Source organism: Euprymna scolopes, chromosome 1 (assembly GCF_053919585.1).
Source record: "Euprymna scolopes isolate OS-2025 chromosome 1, ASM5391958v1, whole genome shotgun sequence".
Classification (NCBI taxonomy): Eukaryota; Metazoa; Mollusca; class Cephalopoda; order Sepiida; family Sepiolidae; genus Euprymna; species Euprymna scolopes.
This window is the reverse complement of record NC_136482.1, coordinates 82,877,764-82,902,670: the sequence shown is the minus strand read 5'-3', so window position 1 is coordinate 82,902,670 and position 24,907 is coordinate 82,877,764. Positions and strand designations below refer to the sequence as shown.

The 24,907-nt window shown below is 32.7% G+C and overlaps 1 non-coding gene across 1 annotated transcript; it reads left to right on the top strand.

Annotated features, from left to right (window-relative positions):
• The first annotated feature begins 24,441 nt into the window (after positions 1-24,441).
• Positions 24,442-24,514, top strand: Trnar-acg (transfer RNA arginine (anticodon ACG)). The gene has a single exon. It is a non-coding gene; the product is annotated as a tRNA-Arg (tRNA).
• Positions 24,515-24,907: the final 393 nt, after the last annotated feature.

Below are 24,907 nucleotides of genomic sequence, written 5' to 3'. Positions count from 1 at the left end.
TTTTTAAATGACAACCGTTTCGAAACACACAGATAGCCCTTTAAATAATTAGATAAAAAATAAGCAAGTATATAGATACATATAGACTGAAAGAAATATATATGTGTGTGTGCGTGTATACATATATCGTCATATTCTACACTGATGTTTGCGTAAACATGAAGCACTAGTGTATCTAGGTATATAAAAAGAATTATTTATAAATATTATATATATATATATATTATTTAGAAATAATTATATTCCTACAGACACTAGTGTTTCATGCTTACGTAATTGTTTCGACGCTTAACGTGTATATACGTGTTAGAAAATTCCCCTTTCTTTATCTTTGTGCATGTGCTTCAATGTATTTGTTATGAATATATATATATATATATATATATATATATATATATATATATAATGGCCTACGCGAATGTAATTACTTTTCAACAATCTTGTGTATTTGTTAAGACCGAAATATAATTATGAAAATCCTTTTTACTCTTTATGTTTTTATTAATATATTTTACCCTTGACCTCAGTTTGCAGAAACGTAATTGCATTTGCGTTGGCAATTCTAAATGTTTATATAATAAATGTGATAAAGACTCTACTTCGTACGAAGCACCTTTGAAAATTAGTGGTTTAATTTTAACTAGCAGTTCAGCCCGGCTTTGCTCGGGCCCTATGTACTGTTCAAAACTATATATATATATATATATATATATATATATATATATATATATATATATATATATATATATATAGGCTTGACTCATGGCCAGGTAACCTACGGTCCTGGATATGACCTTAAACTATATCCAGTGGTGAGGCCCCATCTTGCGGGCTTTGGGGAGTGTGGAGCCACCCTTTAATTACCATTGCTCCCAGGTCCACTCTGACCCGGAGTGGTAGTACCTGTTAGGGTTCCAACTATGGGTTAAATAGAAACCGACTTGAAAACAACAAATATATTCTATTAAAAATGTTTTTTCTTCAAAATCTTTGGATTCGGCATTAAATAACCTGAAAAGGGTTTATATACCGTAAAACAAAAACAACCAACCAACCAGGTAACCTACATCTAAAATTTCAAGTGTTTAGACCCAAAATTGACGGAGGAGTTAGGTAGAATCTGCAAAGGTCAACTCTTTCAACTTTGATGTCTTGGCAGTCAAATTTTCGCCTAAAATCTGATTAAAAAGCTTGTTGCATGTCTGAATACTTTTTATGGAAAATTTCAGATGTTTAGACCCAAAATTGGCAGAGGAGTTTTTTTTTTTTTTTTTTTTTTTTTACAAAGGCATCACCACATTATCAAGGCCCAGAGGCCACTCAAGGATAAGGGTTAAAGAGTGTACAGTAGAAATTGGTCAATATAGTAATCATTAGTAATGAAAATTTGGTAAATTTAATAACTTATATGGAACGGCTCATCAAGAACTTATTTACTTTAGACTTGAACACAACCATATTGTAGTCAGCCGGAAAGCAGGAAAACGGAAGACAATTCCACAGGCGTGCAGTTCTAAGAAAGAAGCTTTGTTCATGGAATCTACGTTTAGGTTTAGGCACAGATAAAGAGTGGGGGAAATTATTGATAGTGTTTACAGCTAGACGAGTGTTTCTTGTGAAAGTTTGGCGAGGGGGGACCAAAGATTGAAGCTCAGTTGAACACTTTCCATGAAAATAACGATACATCAGAGACAAACTCGCAACATCTCTTCTGTGAGATAGAGGTTGCAAGGAGGAGAAAAGGACATCTCCTACGAGGCTACGAAGTCTATTTTGAACTCTATCAAGGCAGGACAAGTCCTTTCTAGCAGCTCCTGCCCAGATGTGGCAACAGTATTCCATCCTTGGACGTACCTGGCTCTTATATAGGTAGAGAATAGCATCAGCAGTGAGATATCTACTGGATCGATAGAAAGATCCCACCATTTTTCCAGCGGCCTTGGCAACAGATTTGATATACGTGTTCCATTTAAGATCAGGAGTAATGGTCAAGCCCAGAAGCTTGTCAAAACTTGAGGCCTCCTGAAGACGAGAGCCATTCATTTCAATTGATGACAAATGTGGATTAGAATGTTGATGATGTAAAGAGAGAAGCTTGGTTTTAGATGCATTAAAAGTAACCAGCCACTCCTTTCCCCATTGTACTACGTGCTCAAGATCAGAGGAGAGAGAATTGGAGAGAACTTGGTCGTTTACTGTCTTAGATGTGGTACCATAAATGGTAGTGTCGTCAGCATAAATGTCTACAAATGATGTAAGGATATGATTTGGAAGATCATTAATGTAGATCAGGAAAAGAGTTGGGCCCAGGATGGATCCCTGAGGGACACCGGCATTAATACTGTGAGCTTCTGATTTTTGCCCCTCAACTACTACTCTTATGAACCTATCAGAAAGAAATGATTTAATAATTGAGAAGACTTTTCCAGCTATACCATAGCTAGCGATCTTATGAAGTAAACCTTTATGCCATACCCTATCAAAGGCTTTAGATATGTCAAGAGCAATTGCTCTAGAAAGATTGCCACCGTCGAGAGATTTGCTAATCCTATGCGATATAACTGTAATGACATCTGCTGTAGATCTAGCAGAACGGAAACCATATTGAGTGTCACTAAGAAGGTTATTTTTGTTGAGATGTTTGATTACTTCTGTATTTAACACAGATTCTAGCAACTTACTCATGACGCACAGGAGACTTATTGGCCTGTACTGAGAGGGGGATGAGCGATCACCTGAATTCTTAAATACAGGGCATACTGATGAGGTTTTCCAGGGAGATGGGAAACTATTCTCCTTAAGACAACGTTTAAACAGTTTTGTAAGTATGGGCGCTAATTCAGGTTGAAGTTTTTTGAGTACTATAATTGGAATACCATCAGGGCCAGTTGCTTTACTCGAATTGATATATATATTGAGTTTGATACAGTTTTCAATGGTCAAATTGTTGAACTTTAGCTTTTTGACAGCCAAATTCCTGGCCGAAAACCGATTAAAAAGGGTTTCTTAAAGCTCCATACACCTTATGTCAAATCTTGAGTCTGTAGACTAAAAATTGACAGAGTAGTTTTGTAGGGAAATGTGCACACAAAGACACACACACAGACAAACAATTTTACTTTTATACATATATAAATTTTACTAATATCTGAACTTATTTAATGTGCATATATATATGTGTGTGTGTGTGTGCGTGTGTATAGGGCGTATGTGTATGTCGTGTGCATATGCTTAATCGTCCGTCTGTAAACATTCTCCACTTTCAACAGATGGAGGGCAACTACATATCGTGATCGGAAATTTTGCCTAAAAATGAAAAAAATATATGAAAATTGTTTTACATCAAATATATCGATAACCAGAAATTAGTTACTTAATTATAACTAAGAGATACTTAAAACAATTAAAATAGAATTTAAGTTTCAAATATAACTCAATCCAAGTATTAAGTATAATTTAGCATCTATTTGATGTCATTAAGTTATAGTACTTATGATATACTATATGCTTTATAGTAGATATGTTTTATAGTACTTATATATGTTTTATAGTACTTATATATGTTTTATAGTACGTATGATATAGTATATGTTTTATAGTAGATATGTTTTATAATAGATATGTTTTATAGTACTTATAACATAGTATATGTTTTATAGTATTTAGTAAAACATTTAGCATAATAGTAGATGTTTTATAGTACAGTCTGCTTCAGTAAATTTTAAGTTTTCTGTGACCCTGCCACGCTATCTGCCTGTGTTGAAAATAATCATATTTACTCGAATATTATGTTTAGATGGTGTATTAAATAATTCAATTAAAGACACAACTAAGGAGCACATCAGATGACCAAAACCAACAAGCAAAATACATTGTAAAGTTTTGAATTGCCTTGTATCAATTCATCGATCCCCATAAAATATAAACATTAAAGTCTGAATAAAGAAAACGTAAAATTTGAAAACGATAGCATTAATTAATATAATAAAGAAACGAGTGGGAAATGAACATAATATGTTGAATAAATAAATGTAGGGTATGAATAATATAGACTAGGATGTTTTTTCTTTCTGTGCCATGACTTATGCTGACACGCACAAGTAACATTGAAAGAGATATGCGTGTAAAAAGTAGAGTCCCCAGCTAGTGTTAATCTTTAGAAAATTCGAACGAAGTGGGCAGAGTAGTGTCACAAAGTGTGGAAAATAAACCAGTTCCTACGAAAATATAACCAGAAACCATGTTATGTATATGTTAGGTAAGGTCAATTAGGTCAACATAGAGAAAAACCAGGTGACGTCAATCGAAATGACGCATGACGCCACATATATCGAGGTTGATAGTCGAGTTCACTAATAGGACGTTGCGCGAGACAGATCGCTAATTATGTTGTAATACCTAAAAGGAAAACTTTGGGAATCGCCAAGAGCGAAATTCCTCCTAGAGATCCGTTCACTGTGTCTATCTATTTATTCTTAATAAGATAGTTAACTAACTAGTTAAGATAATATTAGTCTCTCTCATGTGTGAACTATTTCTTTTCAGAATAAACCTAATACTGCAATCACAACGAACGATTTAGTCTCTGTTTCTGTACACGTTAAAATGCATTTGTCCTGCTAAACTGATAAGTAACCATAACCATTCGGCCGAAGAAGACAAACGGAATTACTGCACCAATAATCAGAAGAAACAAAAGCTGGCAGTGACAACAGAAGACAGATGATTAGAAAACGGGATGTCCCACATAGTATGTCTTTCATAAGTTAGGCAGTAACCTGCTTAAATAACATGTTCTTTTATAAACTTAAAAAATGAATACACAAGATTTAATTTGAAATTTATCAATTTTCAAAGTGCAATTTTATAAATTTTACAAAGTAAAATATAAGAATTAAATCGAAATTGAAAATATTTTTTTATGATTTTTTATTTGTTGTGTACATTTTGTTGCATCTAAAAATTAAATATATCTATGATTTAACAATTAATAAGATGGATATATAATTTTTAGCTATGATTTTTCAAAAAAAGTTGTTTTTTTACTTTCTATTGGTATATACATCTCTCTCCCTATATGTTTTTTAAATTCTTTAAAAAAAGGCAAGTGTTTAAAATGAAATATGTAACATATTTTTATATAGTCTTTTTTTAAAGAAATATTTTATATAGTCTTTTTTTAAAGAAATATTCAGTAGATAACGAGAAAAATAGAGATAAAAATTTAAAACGCCGGAAAACGATTGGAAATTAAAGAACCAGTAAATTATGTTCTCGCAAGTGAGGGCGCCTATTAGCTAAAGAGACATAAGTAGTAAAAAAACATGTGTCCTGCGCATTCGCGTGAAGACAATAGAGTTGTCGCCTTAAAGTAAAGAAAAAGAAGTAAATAGTTAAAGAACAGATAAACGCAGGAAAGACGCGTAAATGAAAGGGGGCAAACATACTCAGAAAAAAAAGAATATTGCATAAGAAAACACATATTTACAAACTTATGAGATATGACATTTATCTCATGCGTGCATTGTTAGTTTGTTCCTAAAAGTATTAAGTTTATTTTTTCTTTGCTTTTTTTTCTAGTGAAAAGGGATAAGCTAACATAAATAATGTGTTTTGTTTGGTATATAAGTATGTGTGGAAGCTATCTACGGAAATGATAGCAGTTTTCATTTTTCCTTTCCCTTAGTGACGTAAATGGGATAAACCCCGATCGAAAACGTTTTACGTCCTCTATTTTGACTTACTTCTATGTGACTGCTCTTAACCGACTGGATTAATAAAGTTTTTTTTTTTTCATCTCAAAATGACCGGCTATATGGAATTGTTTAATTTTGGTGAATGACATTGTTTTATCTTACGGACGTAATTACAAGCAAGTCATGTAACCTGTTATTCTTACAATTTCATTTTTTTCTGTTTAATAAACAATATTTATCGCCTATTACAAAATTAATTGCTCCCAATTCGTCTAATAAAACATCACAAATAAAATGCTTTCGCCCTCGTCATCATCGAGTAAAGTTAACATTCGTTTTATTTTAAGGAGACTTCAGTCACTCTTTTACAGTAAGGAAGATTTTAATTATTACAATAAATAAAGTAATTAAAAAATATAAAACTCAAGTTTATCTGTTAAAAATATTTAACTTACAAGTATTTTACGGTAAGAAGAAAATAATATGAGATTAGCGACCATGTAATTTCCGCGAATGCGTACTTGTATATATTCTAGGAAAATAACGTTCATAAAATCACGGATGTGTTCTTTTTTCTCGTTATTTCCTCTTTGTGCAACTAGCGTTATATTTATACAATACTAACTGCCCGCCCGGCATTCATTGGTCGTACAATACGTTTAGCATGATATTTTAATTGCGTATGTATTACTTACAGAATTAATCCTCTATTGAATATTATACATTACGAGGAATAATTTGCCTGGCGGACTAATTCACATAAAAAATTAAATAATGATAATGTCGTTCGTCAAATTCTGTCTGTATTCGTTTTCAATACCACGTCAGCTGATATTTATGCTTGACAATGAATGCCCTGGAAAAGTCACTTCTGATTAATGTTTAGTTTTAAAATATGCAAACGAAGAAATGATTTGCGGCGATTTTAAACGTTACTTCTTTTATCATAAATTAAACTCACTAATAAGAAATGATTAAAATAAAATGGTAAGGTACACCCAGCCTTAAACAGGGGAACATTCGATCTGTAGTCAAATACTCTACCACTAAATTATATTTCCAGAAATGATTTGCTGTGATTTTATTATTTCCCTTGGCTGGTGTAACGTAAAATGTTCCCTTGTAAAAATTCTTCTTTTTGACCTATAAGCGAGAAGGACTATTTTTAAGATCGAATATTTTTTTCGATTTTCGATAATTATCGGATGGACTTATGTACAAAACATATCTAAGAACACATCCATGTAATTTAGCTTTGTGTGGAATTTGCAAAAGATAGGCTCAGCCGTTTCTTAACCTATGAGTAAAGAAACTCGCGCACACACACACACACACACACACACACAAAGTGACTTTTATATAACTGTACAGATTTATCTGTTCATCTACATACGAGTAAAACTCTGCAGGCTTAGCTTTTTGTTACAGTTCACCATGGTAGGGCGTCACAAAAGACAAATGACGTATACAAAACGTGCGTAGCAGAAGCTGTAAGTAAACAAATGATAGAGTGAGAAAGGAGGAGTTATGGAAATGGAGGGAAATAGCAAAAACAGACAGAAAAACAAGGAGATAAGCGGATAAGAAAGTATGAAACGAATTAGAGAAAGGACGGGATACGAAATATATATATATATATATATATATATATATATATATATATATATATATATATATATATATATATATATATATATATATAGTAATTTATAAAATATATATGATGATTAAGCTACACTGAATATTCGGCGTTTCATCCACTCTAGGATTCCTCAGGCTTATGCGCGAATTCTGTGGTTGTTTATCGTATTTATATGGTCCCTTTTCTATTGAGGATTTAGTTAGCCAATCAGCTTTCTAGCTTAATCGCCATATATATTTTATAAATTACTAACTAGCTCTACCTACGTATTGAGCACTTTTGAAGTAAATACTTCAAGTTTACGCATAAATCTATACTTTCGTATATTAATTTTATGTGAGTAAATGAAGTAGTTATATATATATATATATATATATATATATATATATATATATATATATATATATATATATATATATATATATATATTACAAAGGGCTGACCCAAAGAGTCACAGGTGGTCTGCTATGTTTGAAAATTTGGGGTGTATACTGATCCGATTTTTATGAAAATTCAGATGGATTCTGAAACGTATTAAAAACCATATATTTTGAGGAATACAGTAATCGTTTTATGGTAGCCGTTCAAAATGATTTTAAAAGCCCATAATAAAAATATTCGTACAGTTTTATAAGTTCGTACTAAAAATTGTGTAAGAGGTTTCTTTGTCAAACTTTACATCAAATACTATTTTTATTGGCGCAACGAAACTTACAGTCAATTTTATAACTTGCTGTTAAAAGGGCATAGGATAGGCTTTAGCCACATAGTGGAGTAAACGTTATTTTGTGACTGGCAGGGATAAATGGCGTTGCCCTATATCATATAAAGAATATAACGATTAAAAAATGATATAATCTCATATGTAAATTAAATTTATTTTATTTTTTTATTTTATTCACTGAAATACTTTAATAAAAAAAAATTGAAAAATCTGTTTCATCAGTCGTATTAGGCAAATAGTTATTATTTGTTTTTAAAGCAAAAAAAAATTATTAATATCGATTGGTTAAATATTAATACTGATCTCTATTTTATTTGTTTATAATCATAAATAAATGATGGTCCTGGATATGACCTTAAACCATATCCAGTGGTGAGGCCCCAGATTGTGGGCTTTGGGGAGTGTGGAGCCACCCTTTAATTACCATTTCTCTGACACGGAGTCGTAGTACCTGTTAGGATCCCAACTATGGGTTAAATAGAAACCGACTTGAAAACAAATATATTCTATTAAAAAAGAATGTCTTCAAAATCCTTGGATTCGGCATTAAATAACCCGAAAAGGGTTGATATGCCGTAAAACGAAAACAACCAACATAAATAGCTGACGTGGGGAAATACAAAAAATGTTTTAGTAATATTGCAGTTCTATCAAAACGGTACAATGTGTATAGCAAAACAAACAATTTTTAAAAAAATATTGTTAACAACGTTAAAAGTAAAAGCAATGAATCCGAAGTAATGCCATTGATGTACTCTAATTCCAATATTATTCATGTACAATATATATATATAAATGATAATTTAGAATATATTTGTAATTCCACTTCTATCGTAATTATTTATTTAAATAAATTTCACAAATATTATATTTACAATAGTCTAATCAATTTGCAAATCTAGAATTAAGACTTTAAACTATTATTTTTGCTTACCGCAAATTTGACGTTCTGAAAATCTGAAAAAATATTTTGTTTGTTTTTAATGCTATTAATACATGCTTTCATTTGTAAAAATTTTCACTAAGGAAACGGTATTTTCTCAAATTTCCTCGACATTATTAGTAATATTAAGTATTATATGTGCATTTGATATGGACGATCATATCTAAAGACTTCCTGTTAAATCAATGAATACTTCCTGAAATATTTTCTTTAAAACGAGACTTGCAGTAATGGTTATGTTATCTTGGACCACACACCTGATCTGGCATTTTAAAATTCCAATGACATGGTAAAACCTGGGGAAGCCGGAAGCAATTTTGCAATAAGGGAAAGGGGTTGGTGTTAGGTTTATGTCTCATACAGATCATACTCACTGATAATATCTAGTGGCGTTCCTTGTAGTCTGGGGGACAACAAGTCTTCTCAGATTTCCAGTACACTCCACCTTTTGCAATAATTTTTGTAAATGACTTTGCGTTATCGAAACTGCCGTTTACAATTGAATTCTTGCTGGAAAAGACTATTGGTCTTTACTGGAATTTATGTGGCAACAAATTTCCCCAGTACTCTTCGCAGTCATCTAATGGATGTCTGGTTGGTGCTCTCCCTTCTCGGTCCACCCACCCCACTTGACACTTTATTATTATTATTATTTTTTTTTTTTTTACAAGGGTGTCACAACTTATCAAGGCCCAGAGGCCACTCGAGGACAAGGGTTAATAGGTATACATTAGTCATTGTGATTTTAGCATAGTAAACAATGGGAATTTTGAAACTTGGATTACTTAGGGGGACGATTCAATTAGAACTTGTTCACATTGGACTTTTTCTTTTCATTTTTTTCATAGATATCAACTCATTATCAAGGCCAAGAGGCCACTCAAGGATAAGGGTTAAAGAGTGTACAGTAGAAATTGGACAATATAATAATCATTAGTAATGAAAATTTGTTAAATTTGATAACTTATATGGAACGGCTCATCAAGAACTTATTTACGTTAGACTTGAAGACAACCATATTGTAGTCAGCCGGAAAGCAGGAAAACAGAAGACAATTCCACAGGCGTGCAGTTCTAATAAAAAAGCTTTGCTCATGGAATCTACGTTTAGGTTTAGGCACAGATAAAGAGTGGGGGGAATTATTGATAGTGTTTACAGCTAGACGAGTGTTTCTTGTGAAAGTTTGGCGAGGGGGGACCATTGATTGAAGCTCAGTCGAACACTTTCCATGAAAATAACGATACATCAGAGACAAACTCGCAACATCTCTTCTGTGAGATAGAGGTTGCAAGGAAGAGAAAAGCACATCTCCTACGAGGCTACGAAGTCTATTTTGAACTCTATCAAGGCAGGCCAAGTCCTTTCTAGCAGCTCCTGCCCAGATGTGGCAACAGTATTCCATCCTTGGACGTACCTGGCTCTTATATAGATAGAGAATTGCATCAGCAGTGAGATATTATTATTGTTGTTGTTGTTATTATTATTATTATCATTGTTATTGTTATTATTATTATTATTATTATTATTATTATTATTATCATTGTTATTGTTATTATTATTATTATTATTATTATTGTTGTTGTTGGTATTGTTATTGTTATTATTATTATTATTATTATCATTGTTATTGTTATTATTATTATTATGATTATTATTATTATTATTATTATTATTATTGTTGTTGTTATTGTTGTTGGTATTATTATTATTATTATTATTATTATTATTATTATTATTATTATTGTCGTTGTTGCTGTTGTTGTTATTTATATTCATTATTTAAATTTTCACAGAAAAGTGAGAATTGTCCCTATTTGATTGACCGGTATAGCTTCAAAAGCAAAAACTGCATAAACAGTCTTCTTAAATTATGAGATACTGCACATAATCCTTCGTATTCTGATCGAAAACTATTATTTTTTATTTCCAATCGATTTCTTCTTTCATATATTTAAAATAATATCTTTTGATTAGTAATGTCACCAAGATATTTGGTGAAGATACCACCCTGTCAGTCAAACGTTATCTGATCTATACTCTGACCACTAGGTTCGAATATATTGAAGGATAAATAAAATTTCAACACCGCTTGTAAACTACTCAGGCGTTCAAATATGTAATAATCATTCACATTTTCTTCGTTAAGTCTTTATATTAGACCAATTATTTAGTCACCATTTTTTTGTCAGTTAATTACCTTAATAAATACTAAATTTAGATATCAAATAAGGCTACATAAAATATATTTATAAAGAAACTATTTTCACATTTTTAAATTCCATTTTCATCCTAAACAAGACACAGTGCCACTTTGATGTAGAGGCTACTATCAGAGACAATAAGGTATAGAGATATTATGTAGGGAGTTGAGTAGCAAGATGTTTGTTCACATAACCCTTTAACTTCTGTATGCCAGTACAGTTGGGAAAGCAGAATTCCGTAAGAAAGTTCTAAAGTCTAGCAGTTCTGGAAAAAAACCACTATTGGAGTAGAAAGCTTTCTTATCTATAGGGATCTCTACTGTGTAGGGGTGGGATTTAGCTGCTTGTCGTGTTTGGGGGTATGTACGTCGAGGGGATACAAGTGCTTGTTCTTCGTCCGACCATCCACCATTAAAATACTTGTAGAACAAGCAGAGGGATGCAACATTTCGTCGATGGGATAGAGGTTGAAGCTTCGATGACAGTTCAGCTTAGCGACTCTCTTTTGAACCCTGTCTAGGACTGAGAGACTAACAGCAGGTGCACCAACCCAAATGTGACAACAATACTCCATACATGGGTGAATGGTGGTTTTATAGAGGTAGAGGATACTTCCAGGCGTAAGTAGCTTTCTAGCACAGTAAAGAGAGCCCACCTTCTTCGAAGCGGCCTTGGCAATGCTCTCAATGTATCAGTTCCAACTCATGCTCCCTGTGAATGTTAGACCGAGAAATTTAAAATAAGTTCTTTCAGGTAATCAGTCTTGGCAGCATTGAATGTGATAATCCATTTATGTCCCCATTCCACAACAGATTGGAGGTCTTCCTTTAGTGTTTCTGCCATTTCCTGAGATATGTGTTCATTTGTTTACGAAAATTTTAAGTAATGAAACTGTAAACATTTTCCGAGTCTGTTATAAATAGGGCTGTGAGAACAGCATACTCTTTTCATTGTTTTGATTTTTTTGTATATACGCGTTAATATCTTATATGTTTTTATATAGACTGATGTGATTCTTGGTTGGTTGACTGTATCTTACTGTGCCGGATATATAGCCGAGGGTCAAAAGAATGAAAAGAATATTCTGTTGCCACAGCCCTAGTTATAAATAATATCAATTTAATATATTTTTTAAAATTTTAAACAATCAATCACGCTAATTTATTTCACTTACGTTATTATATAACTACAAATTATTTACGTAAAAGAATATGGCGGCTGCATGCAAATGATAAGCCGTGAGCGAAATGACGTCACCGTCAGAAAAAAATACTATGAAAAGAACGTATGCACAGGCAGACGATGACAGAGGTCAAAGAGGAGGTGTATGATGACGTTTTATCAGGGGAAGTTATTACCTGTCCTATGTTCCTTGCGAGGTATTCTGCTACAATGTGTTGGGTTCCGGGTTAACGCGTGCGTAAAGTTACATTTACATTTTCTTTTAAATCCGCCTTCTTAGATTCCTCTCTTGCAGAAACATTTACGAAATATAATAACTGACAAAATAAACAGGTTGAAAGGACTTGACGCTAACTTTTATAAAACTAATATTTTAGTTCGTGTGCTTTAACTTCTTATTCAAAATTATATAATTGACTTAATTAAAGGAATATAGACGCGTGAAACGTAAACATTTCTTAAAATAAATGAATAAAATAGATTCCATCAATAAAATAAACCAGACAACATAGTTTTACCATTTGTTTGAATGCCATGGTCAGTAATTAAAAACTAAAATATGAAGCAAAATATCATTTTTTGAATCATTTTAGAATTTTTTTTCTTTGTTTATGTTTTTTTTTTTTAATTTATACATTAGAAAAGTTGTCTTGAAAAAAAAAACGATTATACGTTGAATTTTCTTCTTTTTTTTCGGCAATTTTATCATGTCTCTTCAAATTTTAGAATATTTCATGTGAATAATTATTGTTTTGTTATCTCTCCGTCTGTTGTCTTCGTAATTATGAATTCGCATTATCTGAAAACTAAATATGCTAACCAACATATCTGTAGGTTTTCTTGTGTGTGTGTGTGTGTGTGTGTGTGTGTGTGTGTGTGTGTGTGTGTGTGTGTGTGTGTGTGTGTGTGTGTGTGTGTGTTTGTGTGAGTGAAATAATTTACCATAGTTGAAATGAATAGATTTGGCTTAAGTCGCTTGAGAGGACAAAATTATGAATAAAATCGATTAAACCTCACTGATTGGTGGAAATGGAAGAAAGTGAATGTGAGTGTGTTAAGTGGGAAATATAAAGTAATAAGAAAAAGTTAAACTAGAGTGATACATAGAAATGGGAGGCAATTGATCGTGATGTTTTGAATAAACAATTAATACTTATAGTTTGAAGTATGGGTCGAACATGAAAATATTTCTTTATAAACTTAATTTCAAATTTCATACTTGATCTGATGAATTAACTCATTGGAGTGAAACGCAAAGTTACTTTGCAGTTCACTTGACATAAGTATATTTTCCATGTGTTTCTTTCAGTCTGTCTGTCTGTCTTCCTCTATACATACACACACACGTGTGTATGCGTGTGTGTGTGTGTGTGTGTGTGTGTGTGTGTGTGTGTGTGTGTGGGTCTGTGACGTTTCCAGAGATAAAGGATAGAGATCTCTGTGTGGCTTAATTAATTATAAATATATCATATATATATATATATATATATATATATATATGTGTGTGTGTGTGTGTGTGTATGCATATATATATATATGTATATATATATATATGTATATATATGCATGTATATATATGTATGTATATATATGTATATTATAGTCAGGTCATGTCATATGCTACTAGTACCATGTAACCCAGTACTACCTGCCACATGGTCGGGTCACGGCGACTAAACTGGTTCCCCCACCAGACATATTTAGTGAGGAGGTGGCTAGTCTCCTTGAAGGATTAAAACCAAGACCTTCCAAAAGGCGAATGAACCCTTTTTCGGGGTCAACAGCCAACTAGCACCGTGTGTGTTTGTGTGTATGTATGTGTGCGTTGGGGTGGAGAGGGCTCTCGTAAGCCGTGGTGAAGGCAACCTTTCTAGGAGAAGCAAATCTCTGATTTAAAAAACCATAAGGTGGGAGACCAGTACCCGCACTAAGCTGGTCTGCAGTTTAACTTGTTGCTGGCTATCTTGCTCTTGCTTGTTGCTGGATCTCAACATTTTGAACCGAGAGAGAGACTTAGCTGTCGTACAAAGCTAAGAATCTGTAATATCATCTGTGTATAGATACTCCCTCAGGCATTTGTCTATAAAAATGGTCATGTGGCGATGGAAGGCATTTTTGGGCTCAGGGACTTTAAGTGCCTGAGGGAGTTGCACTCATCTGACAAGACGTTGCAATCATCATATGTATATATATTTTTGTATGTATATATTGTAGTACTTACCAACACAACAAACGCCCTCGTGTTTGTGCCTTGTATAGGCATGCGCGACAACAAAACTTGGGTTTTTATAAGCGGAAGTCTCGAGGTTGTCAGGAATCTACAGGCGCATGCACAAGAGAAGGGATTGAGATAGTGGTATAAAGGCAGGTCGAGTAAGAAGGTTGTTGTTGTTGTCATTGGACGTTACAGTGACGCGTGCGTTAGCAGGTGATTAAGAGGCGGTATATTTTTGTGTGTCAAGTCGCGCACCTCCGTGAAGGTCATATAAATCGTTCACCTCGGTGAAGGTGAAGGTCTTAAGCTATTTCGGCAGTGTACGTCTCAATGTATCTATTGAGTTCACGATAGTCCAGCACCGAACGAACTTTTGATTTGTTATGCTGGACTACCGCCATTAAGGGAATCAGACCCTTGGGTGGTCCCAGCTTGTTGGGGTAGGGGATCAGCCATCCATCCTGGATCTATGCCTCAAGTTCCTTCTCGTATTCATTACGGGCCTCGTCGGGTATCGAGTACTCTGCAATGCTATTCCTGAGTTCGGTTGGCGCCCTTCCTTCTGTCCACTTCCACGATGCAGCCCATGCTTTTTGGTGAGGGTCGTAGTCCACCTTAAAATCAGGCCGATCAATGTGAACTGCAGCACACACTGGGGTTTCCAAAAATCACAGTCCCATCTCTTCCGAAAACCACTCCCTCCAGTGCCTTAATAGCATCATATCCCAACAGTACATCGAATCCCAGCAAATCCCCTCGCATCACCAGCACATTAATGTTTGCGGCCACACCAGAGTCTGTGTGGACTTTGACAGTTCCGGCTCCACAGCAAGCTTGCGTATTGCCACCTATTGTGGTTACTTTGATGTTCTGCTTTGTCCAGTTTTGACACAACTTGGCACTCATGATGGTGTGTGTGAGCACCCGGGGTCGAGAAAAGCTGAACAAAGCACTTGGTCCACGTACGCAGAAGCCAACGAACTAAGAGGCCACCCCCGGAGTGCACTCTATGCTGGATCTCAACATTTTGAACCGAGAGAGAGACTTAGCTGTCGTACAAAGCTAAGAATCTGTAATATCATCTGTGTATAGATACTCCCTCAGGCATTTGTCTATAAAAATGGTCATGTGGCGATGGAAGGCATTTTTGGGCTCAAGGACTTTGTGCCTGAGGGAGTTGCACTCATCTGACAAGACGTTGCAATCATCATATGTATATATATTTTTGTATGTATATATATACGTATATATATGTATATATACGTATATATATATATCCATGTATATGTATATATGTATATATATATATGTATAAAAATATACACCCCTCTTTCTAAACAGACATAATATAAGACTAAAACGAAAAATCACAATACTAAAATCCAAGAATCCAAAAAATAAATATCAAAATAGAATGAAAGCACCCCTACCCTTACTTCAGAAGAGCCAGTCCCCCCCTCCCCACACATACACATTAGTAACGACCTCGGACCACAGCCGCCTTCCTAAGGAAGTAAATAACCCCAAAATACTATAAACCAATATACACATTCCCAAACCAATAAAAGCAAACACACACACGCACACACACGCACACACACACACATAAATACACACGCACACACACACACGCACGCACACACACATACACACACCCTACCCCACCCTAAAGGAAAAGAAAAAAACATTAGCAGAAAGAGATAGCGACTACAGTGAGATCAAGTCTCCCTGGACAAACCAAATAAAAAAGCAATAAAAATTCAGCATACCAATGTATAATAAACACTTACAAGCCTCCACCCCTTGGAAAAACTTCAAACTAAATACGAAAATCGCTATTTTTACACATTTGAAAATAATTTCTGACGAGGACGCATCACAGACCGTCTGAAACGCGCGTAAACGATTTCAATGACTTAAAAACATTATTACAATGATCCAACATAATTCTCAATGAAAAACCAAGACACGGAATAATAAAATAATGTTAAAAATACACATTGTTGGTGACTACTCCCTTATTTAAATATACATCTTTCTTTCGTTGGAATTTATTAACCCTTTTTATATAAATATATATATATATGTATATATATATGTGTGTGTGTGTGTATATATATATGTATGCTCTAATTTATAAAATTATATTTATAATCAATTAAACCACGCAGAGATTTCCATGCTTTATCTCGGAAAATGTCACACATACACACACATATGTGTGTGTATGTGTGTATGTGTAGAGAAAGACTGACAAACAGACAGAAACACAAACAGAATATATGGTAACTATATATATATATATATACTAGCATTTCAGCCCGGCGTTGCCCGGGTGTTTGGAGGTGTATGCTGAGCAAAAAAAAAAAAAAGAGTAAATTTTTTTTTTTAATTTGACCCCTACTATGACCCCTTAAAATTTATAGTTTCGGGCTCAAATCACTTTATTAAGTTAGATCCAGGTTCAAGGAACCTATATCTAAAATTTCAAGTGTCTAGACCCAAAATTGTCGGAGGAGTTTGGTAGAGTTCTTAAAGGTAAAATCGTTGAAATTTGACCCCTTAACAGCCAAATTTCTGGCTGACACCCGTCACATCGATTTTCCCAAATCGCAGTACCGGGTATTTCAAATTGACAGAGTTATTGCGTAGGGAAATGTACACGGACAGACAGACACACAGACAGACAGAGAGACAGACACGTTCACTTTTATAGATATATATATATAATATATATATATATATATATATATATATATATATATATATATATATATATATATTAGAATACCTGTCCTAGGATACGTAAAATTTATATTCTGAGCAGAAAAATTTTACTTTAACCGTGCATAGTGTATGAATATAGCTTAGGCTTAAAAATTATTACTATAGTTGGTGTTATGAGTTTGCTTACCCTACTTATGTATTATGTATGCATAAGAGGAAAATATGTAAAAATATAATTATCCACGGGATTGAGTAAAGATGCGTGTGATTGTTTCATCTCATGTATGAAGCCAAAGAAAAGGAGCTTAACAGCTTTACTCATACTATGTTTCATTATATTTCGCCATATATTCATTACGAGCATTAGGCCATGTTTTTAAAAATAAATTTCAAATCCATCTTATCGAAAAAATATTTAATCGGTTTAGATGTTTTATTTTGCTTAAGGATATTCAGAAGATCGTTGGTGAGTTTTTCTTTTCTCAGAAAACAGTACTCCCATTACAACGGAATAATTTCTTTTAAGAAGAGGCATTTCTCAGAAGCGACGATATTTCAAGAATTTATATTTTTCTTAAAGACAATTTTTTGATCGATCCTAAAAGAACCTGCGACTGTAAAGACAAAATGAGTTATTAATCGTCTTCAATAAAATTTTACATATAAGTGATTACATGTGATATCATTGTACGCTTCTTGTGAAAAAAACATGATTCGTGCGTATTCTTTATATTTTCACTAGAAATGTATTGGGTATAAAACATCTCTTACTATTAAGTACTATGAAAGTGGGGTAATGACGTCCGACTGGTCCTTTGCTAGATCTAAATAAATAACCAAAATGTTTATGAATAAAACGTTTTATACCATATGAATATACAGCTAAATTTATAATTGGGCATTTTAAATAAGCACAATAAGAATTCATTGAATTATACACTGAGGGAATAAATTCGTCTAATTACACAAACACACACACATATATATGTGTGTGTGTGTGTGCGTGTGTGCGTGTGTGTGTGCGTGTCACTAAGGACGAAAATTATAGGGAAATAGAAAAGAAGCGATTCCTTATCATTTAATGACCTTTGAAGTCCGATTGAAGATTACCTTATCTAAGATTCCTTCCATTGGAGTTAAATTTCGAACCGATTCCCATTGGACTACTGTCGCTCTTGCTGGATTTCTATTGAGGATTACCTTAGTTAAAATTCATTTCTTTGGAGTTTATTTTCGAAGCAACCTTTATTGAACTATAGCCGTCACACCTGGATTAATTTTCCAAAGTTTAACTATCTTTTATTTTTTAAATTTTTCTATCTTTTTTTTCTACTTAAATGTTCTTTTTTCTTTTCTCTTCCCCCATTTTATTATATGCTTTTCTATTTACTCTCTTTTTCATCTTTTCTTCTCTATTTTCAGTTGTCTACACGGCAGCAATCCTCTCCAATAGTCTCCATTAATTCACCCAATGATTTTGGATTTTCAATTTCTAATCAAAATGTTCTCACGCCGGTTTTATCTTTGTATACCAGATAGTGTTATGATGCTGGTTTTTTCCTCTTCGGGTGAGATGGATTTAGCTTTGATATGCCATGTCTTAAAGGGGGTCTTTTCCATTTTCCTTTAATTTTCGTCCTAATTGCCTTGATGATCTAATAAAGTTTTATGTGACTTTTATTCCTCATCGTTTTAATTTAATTAGGGAATTGCTCCTCTTAACCGAGTAGAGTTTGGACTATCTTTGTAGGTTTGCTTTATAAAAGAAATTTTCTTTTTTAGCTCATTTATTATATATCTATATATATATATATATGTGTATATATAAATATGTATATACATACATATATATGTGTGTGTATATAAATATGTATATATATATGTGTGTGTGTAAATATGTATATGTGGGTGTGTATATGTGTATATCTGTAGTTATGAACATGTGTGTCTGTGTGTATCTGGATACGCTGTATATACATGCATACGTATATATCTATACTCGTTTGTGTGCATGTATTTTTGTATTTATTTTTAAGTATATATGCGTTTGTATATGTGTATATGTATATGTGTATATATATTTGCATACATCTGTGGATGCATGTGAATATATTTATATATATATGTGTTTGCGTGCGTGTATGTGTATGTATATATGTATATGTATGTATATATGTATGTGTATGTATATATGTGTATATATATGTGTGTGTGCATATATATATATGTATATAATGTATATATGTGCGTATATATATGTGCGTGCGTGTATGTGTATGTATATATATATGTATGTGCCTGTGTGCGTATGTAAGAGACCAGTTTGAATATACAGATAAATTACCAATCTAAATAAAAGAAAATAGTGAATTTTAGCTTCGTTAACCTAAGAAATAGAGCTGTCAAACATGAAAATATTAACACGTTCATCGATCCGCGTTTATACAATTTTAATTCTATGAGAGCTCTACACACGTATTAATCATTTTCGGAAACATATTGTTTTTGCTTATGTTAACAATATTCATGAACTCAATTAACTAATTAATATATGTATCTATTTACACATATATTTACATGCATATTTACAAATATACATATATGTACACACACACACATATATATATATATATATATATATATATATATATATATATATATATATATAGTTTTTGTTGTTGATTTTTTAAACGATATTAAGATTAGCGTCTTCACCTTGAAGATCGGATGTTTTTTTAGAAACTACCCATTTTCTATTTTGGACGTAAACAAATAATATTTTTATTTATTTATTTATTTTTAAAACAGTAATCTACGTACATTCATGTTTCGGGGCCCTACCCCTCGTCAGCGTAGCTTGACTGTTATTAGGACTCGAACACTGGATCTTATGTATTTCGAGTCCTAATAACAGTCAAGCTACGCTGACGAGTGGTATGGCCCCGAAACATGAATGTACGTAGATTACTGTTTAAAAAATAAATAAATAAATAAATAAATAAAAATATTATTTGTTTACGTTCAAAATAAAAAATGGGTAGTTTCTAAAAAACATCCCATCTTCAAGGTGAAGACGCTAATCTTAATATCGTTTAAAAATCAACAACAAAAACTATATATATATATATATATATATATATATATATATATATATATATACTCACATATATACACTTAGTTTTACCTGTCTGCATATCCATACCTATACACATACATATACATATGTGCAGCCATATACATACCAACATTACCACAACGTATATGCACAAATATATAAAGATTATATTAACCATCTTGCAGTACTATGTATGCATATAATGTGCTGAACAGTGCAATTACATATTTTAAAACCTGTCGATACTAGAATTATTATTATTAGCGTCGGAGACATGTAATATTAGTTAATTTGGCCGCTATTACTATTATTTTTCGTTATATAACGATATATATATATATATATATATATATATATATATCCTTAAGGCTCAAAATTTTACTACAACTAATTAAGAGTTTAGCTAATTTTTACCCTGATGGTATCGTTACTCTAAAGAACCGTTAGTTACTTCTGGGATTCTATGGTGGGTCTACTTGTTTATTTCTAAAATTATGTAGAGTGAAACTTTTAAAATGCCTATAGCTAATACTTATTTCATCTCTATGGCTGAGCAGTATGTTTTTTTTTTTGTTTTTTTTTTGTCTGGGAATGCAAATATAGCTAACGTCTCATGAAGGTAAAAAAGACGAGTGGTGTTATGTAGTGTCAGGGCTGTAGCTAATATTAGGACGCTCTATCTTACTATGAGTGTTGAGTTTTGTTCTTTAAGGAATTTTTCCTGCTTGGATAATGAGATGCCCACACTATTATCTGAATTACTAAATGATATGTTGTGGTTTCTATATCTTGTTTTAAATTCGAAATATAATATTTTACATCTAGGAATACAGTAGATATGTAAACTACACTTTTAGTTAAACAATTTCCTTGGTACGAGTATTCATTTCTATTTCTAGAGTTACATTCTTTACTGTCGCTATTGTTATTTTGTGTAATACCTAATTTATATTCTCGGTTTAGTATTTTTCTATCATGGCTCTTCTAATTTATTTCTAAATTGTAAGTAAAATTGTAGCTAGATTTCACGATGCTTTTGTTAAAAAATATTATGTAGCGGGTTATTCAGCAGGAAGTGTGCATTTAAAAGATTAAGAAATGTATGCCCAGTTTTAGTTTTTACTGTTAGATTGATAATTTTCTGGTCTCTAGTTTTTCTTCTGTCATTGCTATTATTTCTGTTACTATACTCAATTTTTGTATTAATATAACCAATATTTTGAAAGCAATATTTTGTGTGTGGCTATTATTGCTGAAAATTTCCTCAGTAGAGGAATTATTACTAATTTTGTGGTCTATTGTAATAGGGATATGTTTAATGATGGAATGGAGTGGTTATATTTGAAGTGAATGTATCTTGAGTAGCAGTTTTCTTGAATAACTAGTTTATAAGTGCTATCATTAACGTTAAATGTAACATCTAGAAATTTAGTACTTTTGATTCCTGCCGTTATGTCGACTTTAATTTAATTTTTTTGTTGTTCTTTTTTTTATAATTTCGCGTATGATTTTTTTTAGTTCTTTTAGTTTTGTGTTAGTGTTATTTCTAATTATAACCCGACCGTTATTTCTATATAGTAATATATCCTGAAACTTTATAACACCTGATTCAGATAAAGAGACCAACTAGATCAATCATTTCTGTAGAGTGTGATGATGACTAATCTAGTTGATATCTTTATTTCATACCAAATAACCGAATTAAGTGTCATGAATGTTAAGAACATAAGGACTATTTTTGTGGTATTTTAGTTGCAGAAAATTATGTAAAACATCAATATTAGAAAAATATATTGAGTTTATAATGCAATTATTCAAATAAAATATATATATATTCAATTTTAATGCGATAATAATTTGACGTTACAAATAAAAATCGTATGATCTGTATTATTTTGATTATTCGGATTACTGTTCTCATTGTGAATGTTATTTTCACAACGTTTCGGCCAATGTAATCCAAGACATTTTTCGAGTCCTTCTGGCGTAAAGAATAAAGTACTAAACGAGATTGATTTTTAATTGTCACTTTTCTGGAAGGTTCAATCCTCGGTGCGGGCGATACTAAACATACAATTGCGAATTACTTAAGATTTCTATCCTCTTCTGGCTGAAAGTACGAGAACATAATATACCCATGGTTTAAATAAAGTGTTCCATTAAAAATTCGGTACAGATTTCAGAGTTCGACAAGATACACCTGAGGAAGGCCGAATGTTACATAGGCTGAAACGTTGTGAGAATAACACTCAAGATGAGAACGGTAGTCCTAATAGTCAAAATAATAAAAGTCATGAATCATCATCCCAAAAATTCAGAATCAAGAAACCTGAGCTGGAGTACTGTTGTCATATTTGAAACAGCACATCTCAGATCACGCTTTCCTGCTTTGGCAGGGTTCAAAATCGACTTCACAATCTAGTGATAGGGATGATTTCTTTTGTTTTCAATCTTCTTTCACATAAAATATACTATTTCTAATCTTCTATTATTACATTCTTATTTCCACGTTAGGTACTCGACTCAATTTCACTTTCTGGTTCTTGCTTATCAGACATTCGCAACAAGAACTTATCCTATCAGAATTGCAAAGGAATGTCATTTATCCTTCCTTGTGCCTCATATCAAACATAATTTATATAAACAGTATCTATTTCCAAGAACCTCTCATCGGTGGAACACATTAACATTAAACTGATTTCCTTCAGACTACAACATGGTCGCCTTCAAATCCATTGTCAACAAATATTTCATAAATAATAAACTTTTACCCTTCCATTCACCATTTACAATCTTCTCATAACATTCTTCATCATTCAACTTATAATCTATCCATTTCATTCATGCTTCTTCTCAAGTGGCTTCTAGCCGTGATAAATGATTACTCATCAGTAAAAACAATATAAATGATGATAACATATTCTTTTAATTTAATTATCATCTTTGATCATCTCATGGTGCGTTTAAATATATCCAATAGGGTGTATTTTGGATCATCTATTATCAAGGCTAAATATTACACTAGGATTAGGGATAATAAGATTAAACAATTGTCAACTGACAGATGAAGAATTTTATGGGAGGATTTGAAAAAAGTAATAAGATGAACAGAGTTCGAATTATTTAAGAGAAATAACAGAAATCTGTTTATAATGGATTTTAAGATGTAATCTACAGGGAAGCAGTTCCGTTGTAATATATTCAACATATTCCACAAAATGCTCTGTTTGCGGAAGTTCTGCCTAATGCTATACTCACGGTGGTAGAAAGAGAAGATTTCTCGTTGTGTTATCAAATCGAGTTCTTACTTCGAATGTTCAAAAAAGAAGTACCAGAGATTGGAGTTCAGTTGAACATTTTTTATTAATATGTTGATATGATAATAAAAATGCTATCAACGTTTCTTCTGTGAGAAAGAGACTATAAGGAACAGAAATGATAGTCCTCGACTAGATTTCAAAGAAAGCTTTGAGTGATATCTCACCAGATGTGGCTGTAGTACTCTATCTTAAGCCGTATTGGACTTCTATATAACTAGAATATTGCACAGGAATTCTGGTACATGCTGAGGCGGTAGAATGATCTAACCATGTTAATTATTGCATAGTTATGTAAAACTCTTTGAAGAATTCGTTATAGCATTTATATTGCACATGTGTATCTTTCAACAAATATGTGGCAAATTATCTATACTAGTAATAAAATTCTAAATGTTTATTTATTTATGTGTGTGTGTGTGTGTGTATATATATATACCAATAAAACTTTCAAACGGATGCACCGAATTGAGAAATTCTTTTTCCCCCTAAAAGGTGTGAGTCTCTAGATTGTCCTTATCTATATATGGTTCATAACGAACAACGCCGAGTCACAAAAAGCCCGAAATAAGGGTTTGGGGGCCATTTCGTGCAATTGTCGAAAAAGTTACCTGCCCATGTCAACGGAATTTAGCACTGTCTGTATACAGTCGCGGTAACATCTTTCGGCATACGGCCAGGACTTGTGGCGCAATGGATAACGCGTCTGACTACGGATCAGAAGATTCCAGGTTCGAATCCTGGCAAGTTCGTAATAAGTTTAACCATCATTTTATCCAACGTTTACTCATTGTCCTTATCCTTAGTTAGGGTATCTTTGTTTTTTTCAGTGATTTTGTTTTGTGCATATCGGAATTTCCCATACTCCGAGTTCACAAGGTAAGCGTTGATGGTAAGTCGATGCTGAGTGTACTTGATGTTGAGTGTACTCTATTTTGTGTTTGACTCGGCATTGTGTGTGCCAACGCGATGCAGCTGCTAGTTTTTAATATAATAATTTTGAAAACACACCTTTTATAAAGTTTGTGCGACTTAAATTATTATAAAACAATCTTATACGGTTTTCATTTACAGCATTTACTAATAAAATAGGCGAAAAATTGTGTGTCGAGCACGAATGAACTTTCTTTGGTTAGTAAAGAATT